We start from the raw sequence: 19154 nt of genomic DNA on the forward strand, positions 1-19154 counted from the left end.
TCTGTTTTTGTAATAAACAACAGTAGTAACTTGCCCTTGGCTGAGTCCTCTGTTTGTTACTAGGGGTGGGTTGTTGGGCCCTGGGAGTTGAACATGTAAGCTCTTAGTAACCCCCAGACATCTGGCATATCTAAGCCAACTAGACGAACAGTGAAGATCTAGAGCAAACCAAGCTGATAAGCTACCCGCACCAGCGCGAGCCAGAGAACGGAGCATCCTGTCTTCATTCACATGCTCAGAGACAGTGGACTGGACCAGCTCATCACAGCGGTTTTGCTGCATTTGTAGTGGGGGGTGCTAGCTTTTTAAATATCTACGAGTAGTTTGGGAAGTGTTGGGGGGCATTTAGGGGGTTGTGGCATGCTTGCCCCCCATAAAATGGCACGAAAAATGTATGGAAACGGCTTCAATGAGTTGGCCCCAGCAAGTTGTACGAACTCTGGGACAGTGAACCGCACTAGCACAATACCAAAGCAAGTCATAACACAGTGTTGCAACTTGGATCCACATGCTCAGAAACATTGTACTTGCCTACGCAGCACCCTCACCAGCCAGCCTCTGAGAAACTGGCCAGGGAGCCCTCATGCTTACTGGGACAGTGAACGCTGCGGGCTGCCACGGCTGGAGACTCGCAGACTGTGTACGGAAAAGGGGTGGGGCTTAAGACTCCTTTTGTATGGTTCCTTGCTTGTAACAACTCTCCGGAAGGAGGACAGTCAGTGGTTTGCCCGGGGGAACCAGCAGAGAGAGAGAGCGCCAATGGAAGGGGGTTAGGGGAGGTGAGGATAAAATGGAGGACAGGAAGCAGGAATGTATTGGGTGTTTGGGTGAGGTCAAGGGAGGCGAAAGAAGACCAAGATATGTAGCAGAGCACAGTGAAGGAGAATTGCTGAACGAGTGTGCAAGGTGAGGTATTGCTTGGTGGGAAAGAGTGGTACTTGGGCTTGAGTGTCTAAGGTGAGATAGGGTACTATAGAGAGAGAAGAGAGTGAATGGAAATGTGTCTGGGGAAGTGAAAGGAGAGTGATTGTGAGAGTAGGTGTGCGAGGAGTGAGCAGTAGCCTGGAGAGGGGGAGAGTAGTAGTAGACTGGAGAGGGGAGAGTATTAGTGGTGTGGAAAGGAATGAGCAGTAGTGTGGAGGTAGGTTGCAGAGAGAGGAACATCAGGAGAAGCAAGTGTCGGGCAAAGCGAGGAGAGACGGTGGGTGGAGTAGCAGGGAGGAGAGTAAGAGGAGGAAAGGGAGAATGACCGAGAGACACCGGGAGAGAAACATCAGAGCAGGGAAGGATAAGACCAAGTGGGTCTGTGTTTCCGGAAGGCACAAACCCTTAAGTTACATAACAATGGGGAACTTAGAGCAGGGGCCACATAGATTGCTCACAGAGGGAGCTTAGCCTTTAGCTAAGCAGTTTTTTGGATAGTTAGGGCTACCAATCTCCAGTTATAATCCGGGGTTGAGGGCCAGCCCCTTTACTATTAATGGGGTAAGGTGGACTGGAGAAAGGGGTTCTACCATCATGCATTTCTGTTTGGGCTCATTCCCTTCCTGTCCCACTCTGGATAAGATGTAGTAAGGCAAGGGTCACTTGCAGCAGGCACTGGCCCCCTCAAGCAGTCTTTCTTTTGTCCAATCCCCAGTCACAATTTACATTTGTAAGGAAGGGGTGTCATCCACACCTTCCTGGATGTATTTTTGGACTACAAGATGAGAAGTATACATGTTTAGACCTCTGTACGGAGTGCAGTCCATTCTAAAGTCCTCTGCTTGAGAGTGAAGACAGAAGGCATCCAAGGGAGAAGAGAGCTATGCCCCTAACCATGCCCAGGAAACAGTGGGAGTGAACTGCTGTTAAACCAAGGCCTCACTTCTGGCTGCACTGCAACCATGACCTAGTTCACTAGAGGCAAAATGATCCCCTGAGTGTTCCAGCCAAGCTCCCTGGAGTGGGAGTGCAACCAAATGACTTGCTAGTCACTGGAGACCCCGGATTGGGCGTCCCAGCAGAAAACCTGAAGTCAAAGAACAGCTCTGGTCCCCGATTCCTGCATTGGACCGCTTGTGAGCTACACCAACCCAGACATCTCCTGCTTGTTCCAAGCTTCCTTGTGCCACATGCTGTTGCTGCTTGGACTGCACTATGTGTTGAACCCAATTGACCAGCTCACCAACCCAACTCTGAATCACTGCCTCAGGAAGGTTCTAGAAGCCCGGCCCAACGCTGTTGGGCTCCAAAGACAAAAATAAGTTACTTTGGGGAGGCCCTGCCCTACTAGTCCACTTTTGGGACCACTATGACATTCAAGCAAACCTCAATTAGGTTCCTCTATAGGGCATCTTCCAGGAGCACTGCATCCTCACTGTGCATTAACCCGGTTTCCTAGCTGTCATTAAGTTCTGTGTGCGGGGTACACCCATGCATGATTAGGTCCATCACTTTGAGACGGGTTAGAATGTTTTCGATCCTTAGATCAGGCTATATCGAAAGTCAAAATGTTTTCAGAAGCAAAAGTGTCAATTTTCTCCCAGTCCTGGTGAAAACGCCAATGCTGTACACAACGAGGAGCAAACTCATAAGGTCAGAACAGTTCAAAGGTTTTTGTCAGTAATTACCACAGGTGTGTCACCAAAGGGAAACTTGCCGATTGAGTCATGCATTTTCTTTGGTTATAGATTATTTGTATAAGACTTATGCTGCCCCGAGTCCGGTTTAGAGTTCTGAGGACCGTTTTTGGTTTTGTGCATTTTGGCAATTCTACTTATCGTTTTACACCTACGATATGGGTGTGATGGGGTTATGTTTGATCATGCTTCATCGGAAAGGGACCCCAATCAATTATTTGGGATACCCATCAAGAAAAGGGGACTCAAGACCTCTGCTGTTTTGGGGCGAGGTTAACGGAGAGGGTGCCATAGCATTTCGGTGCTGGACTGCCCATGTGGGCGGGACAAAGACTGATATGCAAATGGATGTTTCTCATCTGTGAAAGGTACAGTGAGCAAAAAGCGTGTGCTGCAAACTCTCATCTCAGAACAGGTTATCATGCCATGTTCTTTCTGGAGAGGAGCGCCTGCTACCTTTTTTTCAAATAAGGTAGAGGGTGTGCCTTCAGCCAAGGCACCAACTACACCAACCAGGGGTCACTGGGGATTTTCAGGATCTGACTGAGTTTGTACGGGAGGTAGATATTCTTGCATTTATCTCTCATTGCATCCCCTTACTCCATGACGATCTTTTTTTTACTCGGAAAAGGGCCGTCCTTTCTACCCACTAAAATTCTTATGTAAAATTTGGCTTAAAGTCTTTTCCAGACAAAATCGCATTATCTGCTGTTGGATAGCAGTCCAAGAACCACAGCTGTTCCACCCATAATAGTATACTACTAGAAGCCCTTACATTGCTAAATATATGCACTGAACAGGCACATGATGAGCTTGTGTAGATAGCAATTCATGTGCATTCATGGACTGTGATGCTCCAAGTCTCAGGTTAAGTAGTCATGCCCAACACCGCAAGGAGGAAGTTTATTTTGGGTTGTGATTCTCTTCTGAAGCCTATACATTTGTGTTGCTTCCTTTGTTGGCCCAAAATACACCATCTTTTCTTTTGTAGGGTTCTGGGCTATGATTAGAGTAACTGAAAGAATTTACTTTGTTTCTGCACCTGCAGTTCTTGATGTCTATAGGCATTAATTAAGCCATTGCACCTTCTGGGGATTGAATTCCCAGGCATTAGGTGCCCCAAAGTCCAGAGTGAAGCGAGGGCATTAAGGAGGGCTCTGGGCACTGAATGCTCTGTAGTTTCCCTATCCACTAATACAGATTGGTAGTAGCACTAGGGCAAAGTTTGCCTTGGAACAAAAATGCATTGAAAATGTATGTTTTTTTGCGCTAGGGCAATTTTTGCCCTGCTGCTTATAACATGCCAAACTGCACTTGTCACTGTGAAAAGGTTTTCTATATGTCACATTGTTTTAAAAAATAGGGAAAACCTTGCCCTAGTGCTAATACCATGCAAACTTGTAACGGTGCACATTTTCTATAGTATGGCCCCAGAAGAGCAGTACAAACCTGTCGTACCTGCAGGAAAATTTGCAGCAGGGCATGGGGAGATCCTTGTGGGGAGATATCTTCTACTGTGTTGTATGTAGCAAAGAATTATACTAAACGTTAGGTCTCTGTTTGCAGTCTCAGTACTTTTATACACAATTCAGTGCACAAGCTGTCTGAAAGAGAATGTAGTTGATGGTATAAGGCCCTTCCTGGATCCCGCTACTGTTTGACCCTTCAATGCTGTATGATCCATAGGGGGCGAGATGAAGTAGCGAAGCTAAGCAGCCTTGGAAGTTTTCAATTGTTTCCAGTGGGGGTTAGTTATCACAATGGGGACATAGCCCTACCGGCTACGTTGTGTAGTTAAACGCATAATTTGTAAGCATTGCCTGTTAAAACAATACATTACATGTGCTAGTTGCACATACCATAAAGAAAATGGGTACGTTAAGTACAGATGAGCTAAAAATAAATTGGGGTTATGCGATTAGCGTGTCCTCTGTGGCAAAAGGCTTGCAGGAGCAAAACCATTGAGATTGTATTCGCGGATTACCAGGATAGAAGAACAATTGTAGAAGCAAAGGCTAGTTTGCAGAATGAACACAGGATGGCGGACATATGTTTAATTACCTTGGCTAGCGGAGTCGGAGGGTGGTCCTCTAGCCAGCACTGATGAGCTGAGCAAATAGTTGTTTGAGGAGGCCTTTCCCAATTGCGGGTCACATTACCACCAGTCACCCAGCTAAGAGCAGTAAGATATTACATGTATCATCTGTACAATTGCCCGGTGTCGGAACCTGGTGGGAGAGTCTCAATGTACCAACGCTAGACCCGGCGACTTCAGCAAAGACTAAGAAAGACCCAGCGAAGGCGAACCTAGAAGAGAAGGATACTATAAACTCCAGGGAGTGAGTGGCTGTTTTCTGCCAGTGAGACATTCCTGAGGAGAGAAGAAATGACAGAGGTCGATAGACCTAAAGAAAGTCTGATTGAGTTGTAGAATTCCAACACCCATTCATGGAACACAGTCAAAACCTGATCCATGTTTTGTATATAGGCCACACACATGCCGTATGCCTAGTGAGGTCCTGAATGGCATGGGATAGTCTACATTCTGAACCATTATGCCAAAAATATGCCATTTTGAATGTGTTACTTTAAAGTTAAAAAACAAAGTGACCACTGTGATGCATTATTTTTGGGGGATTTAAGAAAGTTGTCTATTTGTGATTGTCTGTTTTTTGTAAATAAATAAAACAAGCTTGCTTATTGTATTTTACTCTGTAGTGTATACTTAATTTAATTGTATTAGACAAGCATCATTTTAGTTAACGTAGCGTGTGGGCATGTCTAGTGTGACGAATCATGGCATGACGTCACATCTCCCCATGGGGGAGCCCTTCCCTGTAAGGTTATGGTGGTGCGGCAGCTAACCAATAATCCCCCTAGGGGTTGTAACATGTGTGAGGACCTTCCAGGGGAGGACTACCCTCTTGGGGATAGGGACGTTCATCCATGACTCACTTCCCTGATCCCCTTTCCTCTCACACCCCAAGCTCCTCACCACATCCTCACACTACTACCTTAACACTAAGGTACTATATTGTAGCACTAGTACCTTTCCGAGTACTGAGATGAGGAGGTCCCGAGGAAACAGATTACCACAGCCTATCCTCAAGGTACTGAAATGAGGAAGCCCAGAGGAGACCTAAAGATCACTCCATGGAAAGAAAAGACAGACCATGACAGCCTGATGGGGAGGAACCAGCAACCAGGTATACAAACTGACAAAGGAATTGTTTGTTTTATTGATTGTGTATGGCGTGCCAAACCCAAAGGTAATGGGGTGCTACATAGAACAGGAAAACAAGATTGCTTAAAAACTTAGTTGCAGGCATAGTATAAATATATACATTACATCACATGAAAAAGAAAACAGTTGGGAGATAAACATATGTACAGTCAGGTTAATAGGTAGGGATAGTACTTGATTAGTCAAGGAGGTCATTGGACTGTAGCCATGCAAGAATATTCCATCTGAAGCTATAGTACGACTGGTCTGTTCTGATGTCAAGTGGGAGAGCATTCCAGTATTGGGCTGCATTAACTGGAAAGCTGCTGCCACCTGTTTTTTTTTCGTCTAAATTTGGGTATCTGAAGGCAGTAGGAGTTGGCGGTTCTGGTGGGGTGGGTGGAAGTTTTTCTTACAATTCTGGCTGCCAGGTATGGGGGGGCTGCATTATTGAGACATTTGAAGGTGAGTGATGCTGTCTTAAGTGCGATTCCGTCACAAATTTTAAGCCATTTGTGTTTTCTTCTAGTGTTGGAAATGTGTTCTTTAGAGGGTAGGTTGAGGGCAGTTCTAAGGGCATTGTTTTGCAATGTTTGAATTTTGTCAATTATGTATTTGTTAGCTCCCAAAAACAGAGCCTTGCAGTAGTCAAGTTTGGAGAGTATTAGGGCATTGGCAATGATGATGCAGCTGGCTTGGGCAAGGAAAGCTCTACCTGTCCTAATAAGTTTACACGTGTAGGCTGTAGAGGATGCAAGGGAGTTAACTTGTTTCTTTAGGGTTAGGGCTGAGTCGAGGTGAAAGCCTAATGTTTTTACTATTTTGGAGACTGTGATTATGTTGCCATCAATGTTAAATGCTGAGTAGTTGGGGCTGAGTTTTTTTTAAATAAATGTATTTGTTTTCAAAAACAGTACAATATTCAACAAACTTCGAACCCCCTCTCCCCAATCCCCCGGGGCAATATCTTCATTCTGTAGGTGGACCGCTCATCCACGAAATATGTCCGTAATTTTTTATATTATGGGGGCACCACTGTTCCATGTAGTCTGACTGTAAATAGTCCTGTACTGCACCCCATTCTTTTACAAATGTGTCGCCCGTGCCTTGGATTGTGTGAGTCACCTTTTCCATTGCCATTTGTGCCCATACCTTCTGTAGCCATGTAAAAATCAGCGGGGTGTCTGTCTTTCTTCCAACTTTGGGCAATTGTTGTCCATGCCGCTCTAAGCAGTCCCATTATACTTCTCCATTGTGGCTTTTTGTATTTCCTGGCTGTTTTGTCCTTCATTCTCAATAGCCATACCCCTAAGCCCCATTGTCCCACCTCCTGGAACATTTTCCCCATCTCCACCATTACTTCTTCCCAGAAGCTCGTAATCCCCTTGCAGTCCCACCAGATGTGTCTCCATGTTCCCACCTCTTCGCACCCTCTCCAGCATTGGTTTGACGTTTGTGGGAACATTGTATGCAATCTTTCAGGGGTATAGTGCCACTGGGATAGAATTATGACCCACATTTCCCTTGTTTGTGCCGAGCGGGTCATTTTCGGGATCTGAGTCCACAGCTCCACCTATTGATGTTTCGTTGGTACCTCCCCCAGAGTGTTCCCCACTTAATCATATATGATCATTTTATTTCTTCATCTTGGGAGTTTATAAAGGAGTATAGTGTCGAGACCCATTTCTTAACCCCTGAGTTATTGGTGACATATACTTCGAATGGGGTGAGATTTCTGGTGGCTGCTTTCGTGATCTCGGCGTCTTGAGCCAGTGTCTAAGTTGATCGTATTTCAGTTTGTTACCCACTGCGAGGTGTAGAATTGACTTGCACTCCCCGAATGATCTGATTTCCTTGTCCACAAACATTTCCCTTATTTTTGTGTACCCCACCAGTTCCCATTTCTCGAACGCCCCTCTCTCCATTCCTGCGGGAATTGGGGGTTCTGGCATATGGGTGTAAAGGGGCCCTCCGCGGAGGACAAAATGCCCTTCTGAGTTTGATTGTCCCATGCCTCCAGTGAGGTCCTCATTATTTCGCTTATACGGAGGTTGGGGTGTCTATGTTGTTTTTGTTTCCACAGCAGTTCCACCAGTGGGGTTCTGGCTACGACTCTGTCTTGTTTTGCCCATATAGGAATTGGATCTTCCCCTATCCACTCCCGTAGCACCCTAAGTTGTGCAGCCTGATGGTATTTTCGGAAGTGTGGCAGTGCCACCCCCCCTCCCGAATAGGTGCAGTCATGGTCCCCCTGGCTATTCTCGAGGGTTTCCCTTTCCATATAAAGGATGTGACCGCCTGGTTGAGAGCTTTAAAGAAGGAGACTTCCCCTGTGTCGTTTTGCTCGAAGTATTCCTCCACCATCTCTTTAACTGATTCCCCCATTACGGGGTCCAGGAGTAGGTCATGGGGCAGTCTCCATTTCCACAGCCCGTTTTTTTCCCCCGGTAGATCCAGTTCGAGCCATAACGGGGCATGATCTGACAGTGAGATTGTCCCTTTTTCCACCCCCTGAGTCCTGCCCAATAGACCCACTGCGATCCAGAAGTAATCGATCCTTGACATGGTATTGTGGACATGCGAAAAATATGTGAATCCCCTCTGGTCCCCCCTGCGTTCCCTCCACACATCGCATAGGGCCATATGCTCCATCTGTTGCTTAAGACTTTTCGATGGTGCCCCTATCGCTTGGGAGCCCCCGAGCTTCTGTCTGTTTGAGGGTGCCATGCCATATTGAGGTCTCCCCCCTAGGATCACCTCTACCTTTGCATAGTCTTCCAGCTTCCTTAGTGTGTCTCTCAGAAAGCCATCCTGACCCACATTGGGGGCGTAGATTGAGGCCAGGGTGATGCGGTAACCCTCTATCACCGGATTGACAAATGCATATCTTCCTTCCTTATCTGTGTGCGTGTCCACTAGATTGGCGTTCCATCCTTCCTTGATCGCTATTAGCGCACCTACTCTCTTTTCGGGTGCGTTTGCCTGCGCCCAGATTCTATATCCCCTTATGTGTATTTTCTGCTTGTCCCTGGCTCTGATGTGCGTTTCTTGAAGTAACAGAACCTCGGCTTTCTCCCTCTTGAGCAAGTGCTCAAATTTCTTCCTCTTCACTGGGTGGTTTATGCCCCTGAGGTTAAATGTTAGAATTCAGATTTTCCCCATTAGATCTGGTTCAGGTCCATTGTCCCAGAATCCACCTACTTTCAATGCGTGCCCCTTTTCTTGCCCCTCCTCCCTCACCCCATAACTTCCCCCCAAATAGAAACTTTAAACCGCATAACTGTCCCCCGAGTGGGGCACAGGTTCCTATGTATGCTTGGGCGTTGCGCCCATCGCCCCCTGCCCTCCATGAACTCGGGAGAAATATCGCAGGGATCCTAAACCCCACATTTCAAGGTGTCCTTACCGGGTTCCGAGGCCATGATTTCGCCCCAGGCTGCCTCGTCGAACGATTCTCGATATGCCTGCGTCCCCACCGTGTTGACCCTAGGATGCTTGTCGTGCCTGGGTAGTAGCTCAGTTGCCTTTGCCGCTGTGTACGACCCCTTCGCTCCATCTATGGCGACGTCTTGCGGCTTTCCTTCCCTATGTTTTTCTTTCTTTGTCTGACGGTTTCCCATCCTCTTGGCCTTCTCTGTGACTCTCTCCTTGTTTTGGGATCTCCATCTTCCTCCTCTTCAGTCTGTAGCCCCATCATGTTGAGGCCTTCCTCCCACGTCGTCGCTCTTCTCTGCTTGCCCTCCCATGTGAACAAGAGTCCAAATGGAAAGGTCCATTTATATCGTATTTGTGTCGCCACAAAGCTTTGACTAGGGGGGCCATCACTCTTCTCTTTTGCACTGTTACCAGTGCCAGGTCCTGATATAATTGGATGTCTTCCCCATTCATTCGAATGTGGTCCATCTCCCTTGCTCTTCTCAAGATTTGCTCTTTTTGTGGATATGATGATAGGGCCACCAGCACATTTTACGGCCTCTCCCCGGGCGCTCTGGATCTTTTCGGACCCACCCTGTGCACTCTATCTATCCCAACTTCTTCTGCATCTTGTGCTTCCAGGACGTCTCTGAATACCTCTTTGACTGCCATCTTAAGATCCTTGTCTTGAACTGACTCTGCCATGTTCTTAATGCGTATGTTGGATCTCCGCGATCGGTTCTCGAGGTCCTCGCATTGGATCTCCAGATTATGGGTGAGCCTCACCAGGTGTTCCTGCGTCTCACTGACTTGTTGAATTTCTTCTTCCATACCTTGGACCACTCTTTCAAGTGGGTCCGTTCTCTCCTCCAGATTGGCCACGTCATGTTTCAGGTCTGGGACCACCTGTTTCAAGTCGTCCTTCATCATTGCAAATTGTTCTTGTACTGTGGACATGAATTTCTCCTGGAGTTCCGTGAACCACGTCTGCATATCTTCTCTTGACGGCATCTGATGGTGTGGCCCATGGGCTTTGCCTTCGCCTTGGGGAAGGTCTTCTTGTCCCTTTCCTCTAGTTTGCATTGGAGAGTCTGTTGACCACATCTGAAGGATGTTAGCATCCTGTTTCGTGTTCTGTGCGGCTTGTTGTGTCAAGCTCCCTTTCCCCTTGGCTTTTGACATGGTCCCTGGGGGGATGTTGGGTTGCTTCTATGTTCGCCGGGAGAATTCCCCCCTTCTCACTGCTTTCCAGAGAAACCCAGCCGTAGCCTGTTCCGTGGCGTGTGGGAGGGTGGTTGCTGAGTTATAATGTGGCCAATATTCCTTGGGGCACCGTTGTTTGCACCAATGAGGACCCCCTCCTTCTTCCTTTTGCTTACTCTGTTTTCCCTGTTCCCTTCTGCTTGGCACCCCTTTCCACTGCCCCCGGTGAGGAGAGAGAGGGCCCCCCTCTTGGTCTCCTTCTGTCTGTACTGCGCCTTGGAATAGCCTCTGCTGGTCGTGGGGGTGGGGGGGGGGGCAGCCCTCCCGTACACCGTTGCGCAGCCTTTAGGGGGTGAGGGGTATGAAGCCTTTGTTGGGACACCTCTTTCTTCGCTGTGCCTCCTGGGTTGCTGGATTTGCTTCATCGGCCTGACCCTCGGGCTGGTCTGACAGCGCTGTGTTTTCCTCTTATACCAGGCAAAGTCCCTCCACCACTTCTGTGGGGGAGGGTTAATGTCCCACCGCTCCGTGGGTCAGATCCCTCTCCCCCTATATCCCGTTGTCATCACCCGCCTGGGGGGGGAGGAGAGCCGGCACCCCACCACCCCAGCATCCAGCCTATTAGTCCCTTAGGATCCTGTCCTTGCACTTTGGGGTCTCAACTCTGGCTGCCGAGCCACACCGCTCACAGGGCCACTGAATTTTCTCTGCTCTTCTCTGCTCTCCTCTCGCACTGTGCGGGCCTTCTTTGTTGCTATCCGTTGTTGGACTGGGTGCCCGTACAGCGCGGCCGTGCTCCGTAACACACGGTTCCGTTCCAGTGTCCACCACCCTCTTCACTCAACTGGGGCGGGGACAGCTCACCTCCCCAATCCGCCGCTCCTCCCGTACGACTGGAGTCTTTTCCCACTCGTGGCCCCAGTGCCACAGGGTCTTTATGTGCCCGCCACCACGGTCCACCTCCCGCACAGGCAGGATCTCTCCTCTCTCTACCGGCATTGCCGGCTGGTATCGGCTGCGCGTCTCTGAGGAGGAGGGGCAGTCTCCTCTTCTCCGCGTTCCGCCACCCTTCTGCAAGTTATTTTGCGGATCGGCTCACCGCACTGAACACCGGGGGCCCGCACCGATGGGGGACTATTTCCATCCCTTTTCCTTCGATGAATCTTCACTTGTTGTGCTTTATTGGGGTGGCCTGGGCGGAGAGCGCGCTCACTCGCGCCTCAACACCCCGGCGGCCCTCTTGGAATCGGGCTGAGTTTTTTAAAAATTGGCGATGGATCCGATCCAGTAGTATTTCGGTTTTATCATCATTCAGGCATAGTCCATGTGTGGTCATCCATGCCTGAATGATGAGATATATTTTGTTTACCAAGGCCGTATCTCTATTGAAATTGCCCTAAAGGTGAATGAGGATCTGAGTGTCATCTGCATAATTAGTGTAGGTGACACCCAGTCTGTCCGATTTGTCGAATAGGGGCTTGGTAAAGATATTGTATAGTGTTGGTGAGACGCAAGAACCTTGGGGTACACCGCAAGTTATTTCGATAGGGTCCGCTAATGCCAATGTGGAGAAGAATCTCATTGTGCGGTTGTCCAAAAATGATTGGATCCAGGTTATAGCCTTGTTTGAGAAGTGGGCAGCCGATGCCAGGTGTTTGCACAGGACTGCGTGATCCACCAAATCAAAGGCTGCCGACAGATCAAGGAGGAGTAGTATGGCGGTATTTCCCTTGTCATTGAGTTCGTCAATCTGTACTTTAAGATCAATTAAGGCTGTTTCTGTGCCGTGCTGTGGTCTGAATCCTGATTGGCGGGTGCCTAAGAGTTGGTTAGTTTCAAGACAATGCTGGATTTGTAGTTATGCTACTCTGTCTATTATCTTGAGGAGAAATGGTACTGTGGTGATAGGTCTATAGTTAGTGGGAATGGCAGGATCTAGAGTTTGCTTCTTGAGGAGGGTTAGGACCCAGGACTCTTTTAGGTTACTTGAAATGGTGTTGTAAGAGGAGGCATTGATCAGTTTGGTTATGAATGGGGCTAAGTCTCTTGCAGCATCCTTAATTAACTGGGCTGTGCAACTGTCACCCTTACAGTTGGAGGGTTTAAGGGATGCAATGATCTTTTCTGTTTCCGAGATGGATATTTTTTTTTTAACTTGAAAGGGTCGAGGCCGGGTGAGTTGATGGCCAAGGTGATAGTGGTGACTGAGGTTTCATTGGAAATTAGGGAGTCTTTTTTAGCGGTAATTTTAGTTTGGAGTGTTTTAATTTTATTTGGTAGGGCATTTTTGATGCTGGTGCACCTTTGTTTGTCTTTGACAATGTTGTCAGGAGGTGGTACTGGGGATTCCAGCTCTCTTAGGTTGGTAAATAATTCTCTAGTGTTGGACGTTGCGTTGCAGATTCTTTAATTGATTTTTATTTTTGTGAGTAGGATTTCTTTTTTGTGATTATTGGCGAAGAGTCTAAGATTCAATTCATTTTCATCAGATGGGGTGTGGCCCCATATAGACTCTAGTTTCATTTTTTGTATTCTTAGTTCTTTTAGGTATGGAGTGAACCAGGCATTTAGGTGAGCTTGTTTACTTTTTTTGAGTTTTTAGAGGGGCAGCGGTATCTAGTGCTAATTTCATAGCATTATTGTAGCTTTCTACCAGGAGCTCTGGGTGCTGGTTGTTTGGAAGAGTAGGTAATAGCAATGGCAGGAGATTGTCTGGGGTTATGGTTTTTTTGGCTCTAGTGGGTAGGGGGGATTCCATGATTTTCTCTTTGGTGGTTTGTTTAAATTGTTAATGTGAAGTCGATAAGGTAGTGGTCTGACCAGTGTTGAGGGGTAATTTTGGTGATAATGGTATCACAGTTCAAGGTGGCGATCTAATCCAAGGTCCTTCCTTTGTTGTGGGTAGGGGTGAGGACTTTTTGGTTTAAGCCATGTTCAGCTAACATAGTGGCTATAGATTGGGCTTTTTTGTCGTCTGGGTCGTTAAAGCCTAGATTCAGGTCGCCTAGTAGTAGGATTTGTGAGGAGTCTTTGGTGTTATTGGCTAAGAGACTGAATAGATCCTCTTCGAAGGTCCCAATAGGGCCAGGTGGCCTATATATTAGGTAAATGGTTAGTGTGTGGCAGTTGGATATGGGCAGTTTGGCTATGAGGAGTTCGCATGATTTGAGAGGGGATGAAGTTTGAAGTCTGATAGCAAGGTTAGTTTTAGCTATAATAGCTAAGCCCCCTCTTTGGCTATTGGGTCTCTCCATTCTGATTAATTGGACATTTTCAGGGATGGCTATTGAGAGTGCAGGACCTGCAGCTTCATGTAGCAATGATTCGGTGACTGCTAGGAGGTCAAGGTTATTGGATAATAGGGTGTCTGCTATTTCAGTGGCGTGGGCCACTAGGTCCTGGCATTGATCAAGGCACTGGATAGGGTGGTTACCTTAGGTGTGTTTTGGATTTTTATAGGAATGAGTTTGGGCTGGGTAACATTGTTGCAAGGGATAGTTAGGTTGGGGTGCAGCTTAATGTACCGTGAGGTTGGTATATACTGGGGGTTAGGGGCATTGTTACTGTGACATATAGGTTCATAGAGGCAGGGTAGTCTGGCTCTAAGTCTATTATTTCTGTCCATGGTGGGGCATGGGACGCATTTATAGGAGGACATAATGAAGGCAATGCTGAGTATGGTGAGGCAGAGTAGAGATGCTATCTGGGTCTTAAGGCACATTGTAGTGGGTAGTGGTGGGTCAGAGAACACAGATATCTATAGTAGCATTGGGCAAGATAGGCCAGTATACAATAGGTAGCTCAGGGCAGGCAAAGTACACCAGTATACAATAGGCAGCTCAGGGCAGGCAAAGTTGGTGAATACACAATAGGCAACTCAGGGCAGGCAAAGTAGGCCAGTGTACAAAACTCAGCTCAGGGCAGGTAAAGTTGGCTAATACACAATGGGCAACTCAGGGCAGGCAAAGTAGGCCAGTATACAATAGGCAGCTCAGGGCAGGCAAAGTAGGCCAGTATACAATAGGCAGCTCAGGGCAGGCAAAGTAGGCCAGTATACAATAGGCAGCTCAGGGCAGGCAAAGTAGGCCAGTATACAATAGGCAGCTCAGGCAGGCAAAGTTGGTTAATACACAATAGGCAACTCAGGGCAGGCAAAGTAGGACAGTATACAATAGGCAGGTCAGGGCAGGCAAAGTAGGCCAGTATACAATAGGCAGCTCATGGCAGGCAAAGTTGGCTAATACACAATAGGCAACTCAGGGCAGGCAAAGTAGGCCAGTGTACAAAACGCAGCTCAGGGCAGGCAAAGTAGGCCAGTATACAATGGGCAACTCAGGGCAGGCAAAGTAGGCCAGTATACAATAGGCAGCTCAGGGCAGACAAAGTAGGCCATTATACAATAGGCATCTCAGGGCAGGCAAAGTAGGCCAGTGTACAATAGGCAGCTCAGGGCAGGCAAAGTAGGCCAGTATACAATAGGCAGCTCAGGGCAGGCAAAGTAGGCCAGTATACAATAGGCAGCTCAGGGCAGGCAAAGTAGGCCAGTATACAATAGGCAGCGCAGGGCAGGCAAAGTAGGCCAGTGTACAATAGGCAACTCAGGGCAGGCAAAGTAGGACAGTATACAATAGGCAGCTCAGGGCAGGCAAAGTAGGCCAGTATACAATAGGCAGCTCAGGGCAGGCAAAGTAGGCCAGTATACAATAGGCAGCTCAGGGCAGGCAAAGTTGGCTAATACACAATAGGCAACTTAGGGCAGGCAAAGATGGCTAATAGACAATAGGCAATTCAGGGCAGGCAAAGTAGGCCAGTGTACAATAGGCAGCTCAGGGCAGGCAAAGTTGGCTAATACACAATGGGCCGCTCAGGGCAGGCAAAGTAGGCCAGTATACAATAGGGAGCTCAGGGCAGGCAAAGTAGGCCAGTATACAATAGGCAGCTCAGGGCAGGCAAAGTTGGCTAATACACAATAGGCAACTCAGGGCAGGCAAAGTAGGCCAGTGTACAAAATGCAGCTCAGGGCAGGTAAAGTTGGCTAATACACAATGGGCAACTCAGAGCAGGCAAAGTAGGCCAGTATACAATAGGCAGCTCAGGGCAGGCAAAGTAGGCCAGTGTACAATAGGCAGCTCAGGGCAGGCAAAGTAGGCCAGTATACAATAGGCAGCTCAGGGCAGGCAAAGTAGGCCAGTATACAATAGGCAGCTCGGGGCAGGCAAAGTAGGCCAGTATACAATAGGCAGCTCAGGGCAGGCAAAGTAGGACAGTATACAATAGGCAGCTCAGGTCAGACAAAGTAGGACAGTATACAATAGGCAGCTCGGGGCAGGCAAAGTAGGCCAGTATACAATAGGCAGCTCAGGGCAGGCAAAGTAGGCCAATACACAATAGGCAGCTCAGGGCAGGCAAAGATGGCTAATACACAATAGGCAACTCAGGGCAGGCAAAGTAGGCCAGTATACAATAGGCATCTCAGGGCAAGCAAAGTAGGCCAATACACAATAGGCAGCTCAGGGCAGGCATAATTGGCTAATACACAATAAGCAGCTCAGGGCAGGCAAAGTTGGCCAGTATACAATAGGCAGCTCAGGGCAGGCAACATTGGCTAATACACAATAGGCAGATCAGGGCAGGCAAAATTGGCTAATACACAATAGGCAGCTCAGGGCAGGCAAAGGAGGCCAGTATACAATAGGCAGCTCAGGGCAGGCAAAGTAGGCCAGTATACAATAGGCAGCTCAGGGCAGGCAAAGTTGGGTAATACAGCACAGATCATAAAAGATGCAGCTAGGGATCTCTCCCCATTTATCACCAAATTAATAAACCTGTCCTTCGCCAACAACATGGTCCCCAGCAATCTGAAACAGTCCTGGGTCCTACCGCTACTAAAAAAAACTACTCTCAACCCTGACATCCCCACGAATTACAGACCCATTACCACCGTCCCATTCCTACTAAAAATCTTGGATAGAGTGGCTTATTTACAAATCCAGGACTACCTTGAGGCCAATCACCTACTAGGAACTCGCCAATCTGGCTTTCGACCACAACACGGGACAGAAACGGCCCTTGTTGATCTCAAATGCCAGATAGACGAACTCAAAGACAAAAACAAGGCTGCCATCCTTCTACTCCTTGACCTCTCCGCTGCCTTTGACCTGGTCGACCATAAAATCCTGTGCAACCATTTGTCTCTGGCAGCACACTTCTCCCATTCTGCAGTCACATGGATCCAATCTTTCCTGGACAACAGAACCATGCGGGTCTTCTCCCCCCTAGCCGCGGCTGACCCCATCCCCATCACCTGCGGTGTCCCACAAGGATCCTGTGTCTCACCTACCCTTTACAATATTTTCACCAAGCCCTTATTCGACAAGCTGGACAATCTGGGTGTCACCTATAATAACTACGCAGATGACACCCAGATACTCCTCACCCTATCAGGCAACTACAACAAGGACGCCAAATGGATCAATGAAGTCTTTTCCATCATTCAGGCATGGATGGCCACACATGGCCTATGCCTGAATGATGACAAGACTGAATTGCTTCTTGTCGGCTCACCGAACACTATCAGTAAACTCTGTCCCGGCTACACTAGCTTCACTATTGACGGTAACACCATACCCATTGCCAAGAGCGTAAAAACCCTCGGTTTCTACCTAGACACGAACATCAACCTAGCTAAACAAATCAACATGACCGCCTCAGCCACTGCCTACACCGGTAAACTAATCAGGGCCTGCAGACCACTGATCTCCCCTAGCAACTGTCTCATCCTAGCCAGAGCACTCATTCAATCTAAACTGGATTACTGTAATAGCCTCTATGTAGGTGCCAACAAAACAGTAATCAATAAATTGCAAGTTTTACAAAATAACGCACTCCGTGCCGCCCTCAATATTCCTAGAAGGGAACACATCTCCGCCACCAGAACTGCCTGCAAATGGTTGTCCATCCAACAGAAAATTGACTTGAAAACCATATGCCTTACTTACAAAGCCCTCAATCATCTTGCCCCACCCTACCTCTCGAACAAATTTACACTAAGACAGAACACTAGAACCACCAGATCGTCCAACTCATTACAACTAACAGTTCCCAAATACTCCCTCAAAAGAGCTGGAGGATCCAGCTTCCCAACTTTGGCATCACAACTCTGGAATTCCATCCCACTGGATATTAAATCTACACCTACTTTCCAACCCTTCAGAACTAAGGTCATTTCCTGGTTAACCAACAAATAACTGTCCTACCACATATGTATGCACTCCGAATGTCCAATTTTATGTATATTGTTTGAATACTATTATCTATGCCCTATCATTACTGTACTATTGTCTTTTACCTGTAACCTGATGTTCAAAGCGCATATATACCCCCGGGTCAAGAGCGCTATATAAATAAATAAACAAACAAACAAACAAACACAATAGGCAACTCAGGGCAGGCAAAGTTGGGTAATACACAATAGGCAGCTCAGGGCAGGCAAAGTTGGCTAATACACAATAGGCAGCTCAGGGCAGGCAAAGTAGGCCAGTATACAATAGGCAGCTCAGGGCAGGCAAAGTTGGCTAATACACAATAGGCAACTCAGGGCAGGTAAAGTAGGCCAGTATACAATAGGCAGCTCAGGGCAGGCACAATTGGCTAATACACAATAGGCAGCTCAGGACAGGCAAAGTAGGCCAGTATACAATAGGCAGCTCAGGGCAGGCAAAATTGGCTAATGCACAATAGGCAGCTCAGGACAGGTAAAGTAGGCCAGTATACAATAGGCAGCTCAGGACAGGCAAAATTGGCTAATACACAATAGGCACGTTTACTAGAGAATCAGTTTAGTGGAGAGGAAAGTTGAATCGGACAGAGTCCAGCAAGGAAGCTGGAAACCCTGGGAAGTTGGAACCTGTCAAGAGGAAGTCCCAGCAGCAGGTCAGTCAGAAGCAGTCGGTGGAGCAGACCCAAGAAGGAGAAAAAGCTGACCAGATTAACAGCTGGAGGGACAGTAGCAGTGGCGTGACCTCAGCGGGGTGGACCTAGTGGTCCAACAGCACGAGACCAACGGCTCTCAGGCCCTGTTGAAGCAGGGCGTAGTGGCGAAGAGCAAAGAAAGGCAACAACCGCTACCAACACCCCATGATGAACTAGAGACGGGCCGCCTCCACGAGAGGTAACAGTGGCTCTGGGAGACCCGGTTGGGGTTTGGGTGTAGAAGGTTGCATCAGGAGTGATCTCCCTTGTCTCAGTACTCCTGTGAAGGAATGCATCATTAAGAAGTGCATCAGGAGTAATCTCCCTCAGCACAGTACTCATAAGAAGGAGGCCATCATTGAGGGGTACATTGGGAGTAATCTCCCTCATCCCAGTATTTCCATCAAAGCTACTGGAAGAAAATACTTTGAAGAATGTATCAGATGTAATCTCCCTTGTCCCAGTGACGTCTATAAAGTGGTTGACTCTTGTCAGAGGGGACAAGAAAGGAGTCTCGGCACCCCTGACAGGAATTGTGGCCAGAGATGCAATTGCTGATGAACAGTGTTGGTTGAATTTAGGAAGAGGCTGGTTTACCAGAAGAAGAGAGGCATTCTCCTAGCCGCCTTTGTGCACTTGAACTGTTATGATCTCCACTAAGAGACTCTTTTGTTACTAGGAGGAGGGAGTCATCCTCCTAGGGGTGCTATTTTGTTATTTTC

The 19154-nt window shown here is 47.8% G+C and overlaps 1 protein-coding gene across 1 annotated transcript in view; it reads left to right on the forward strand.

The window, feature by feature from the left end:
* Nucleotides 1-19154, forward strand: part of B4GALNT3 (beta-1,4-N-acetyl-galactosaminyltransferase 3) — a 946759-nt gene that overhangs the window by 684453 nt on the left and 243152 nt on the right. The gene's annotated exons all lie outside the window — the stretch shown is intronic.

This window comes from Ambystoma mexicanum, chromosome 12 (genome assembly GCF_040938575.1).
Source record: "Ambystoma mexicanum isolate Mex_15411 chromosome 12, UKY_AmexF1_1, whole genome shotgun sequence".
NCBI classification, from domain to species: Eukaryota; Metazoa; Chordata; class Amphibia; order Caudata; family Ambystomatidae; genus Ambystoma; species Ambystoma mexicanum.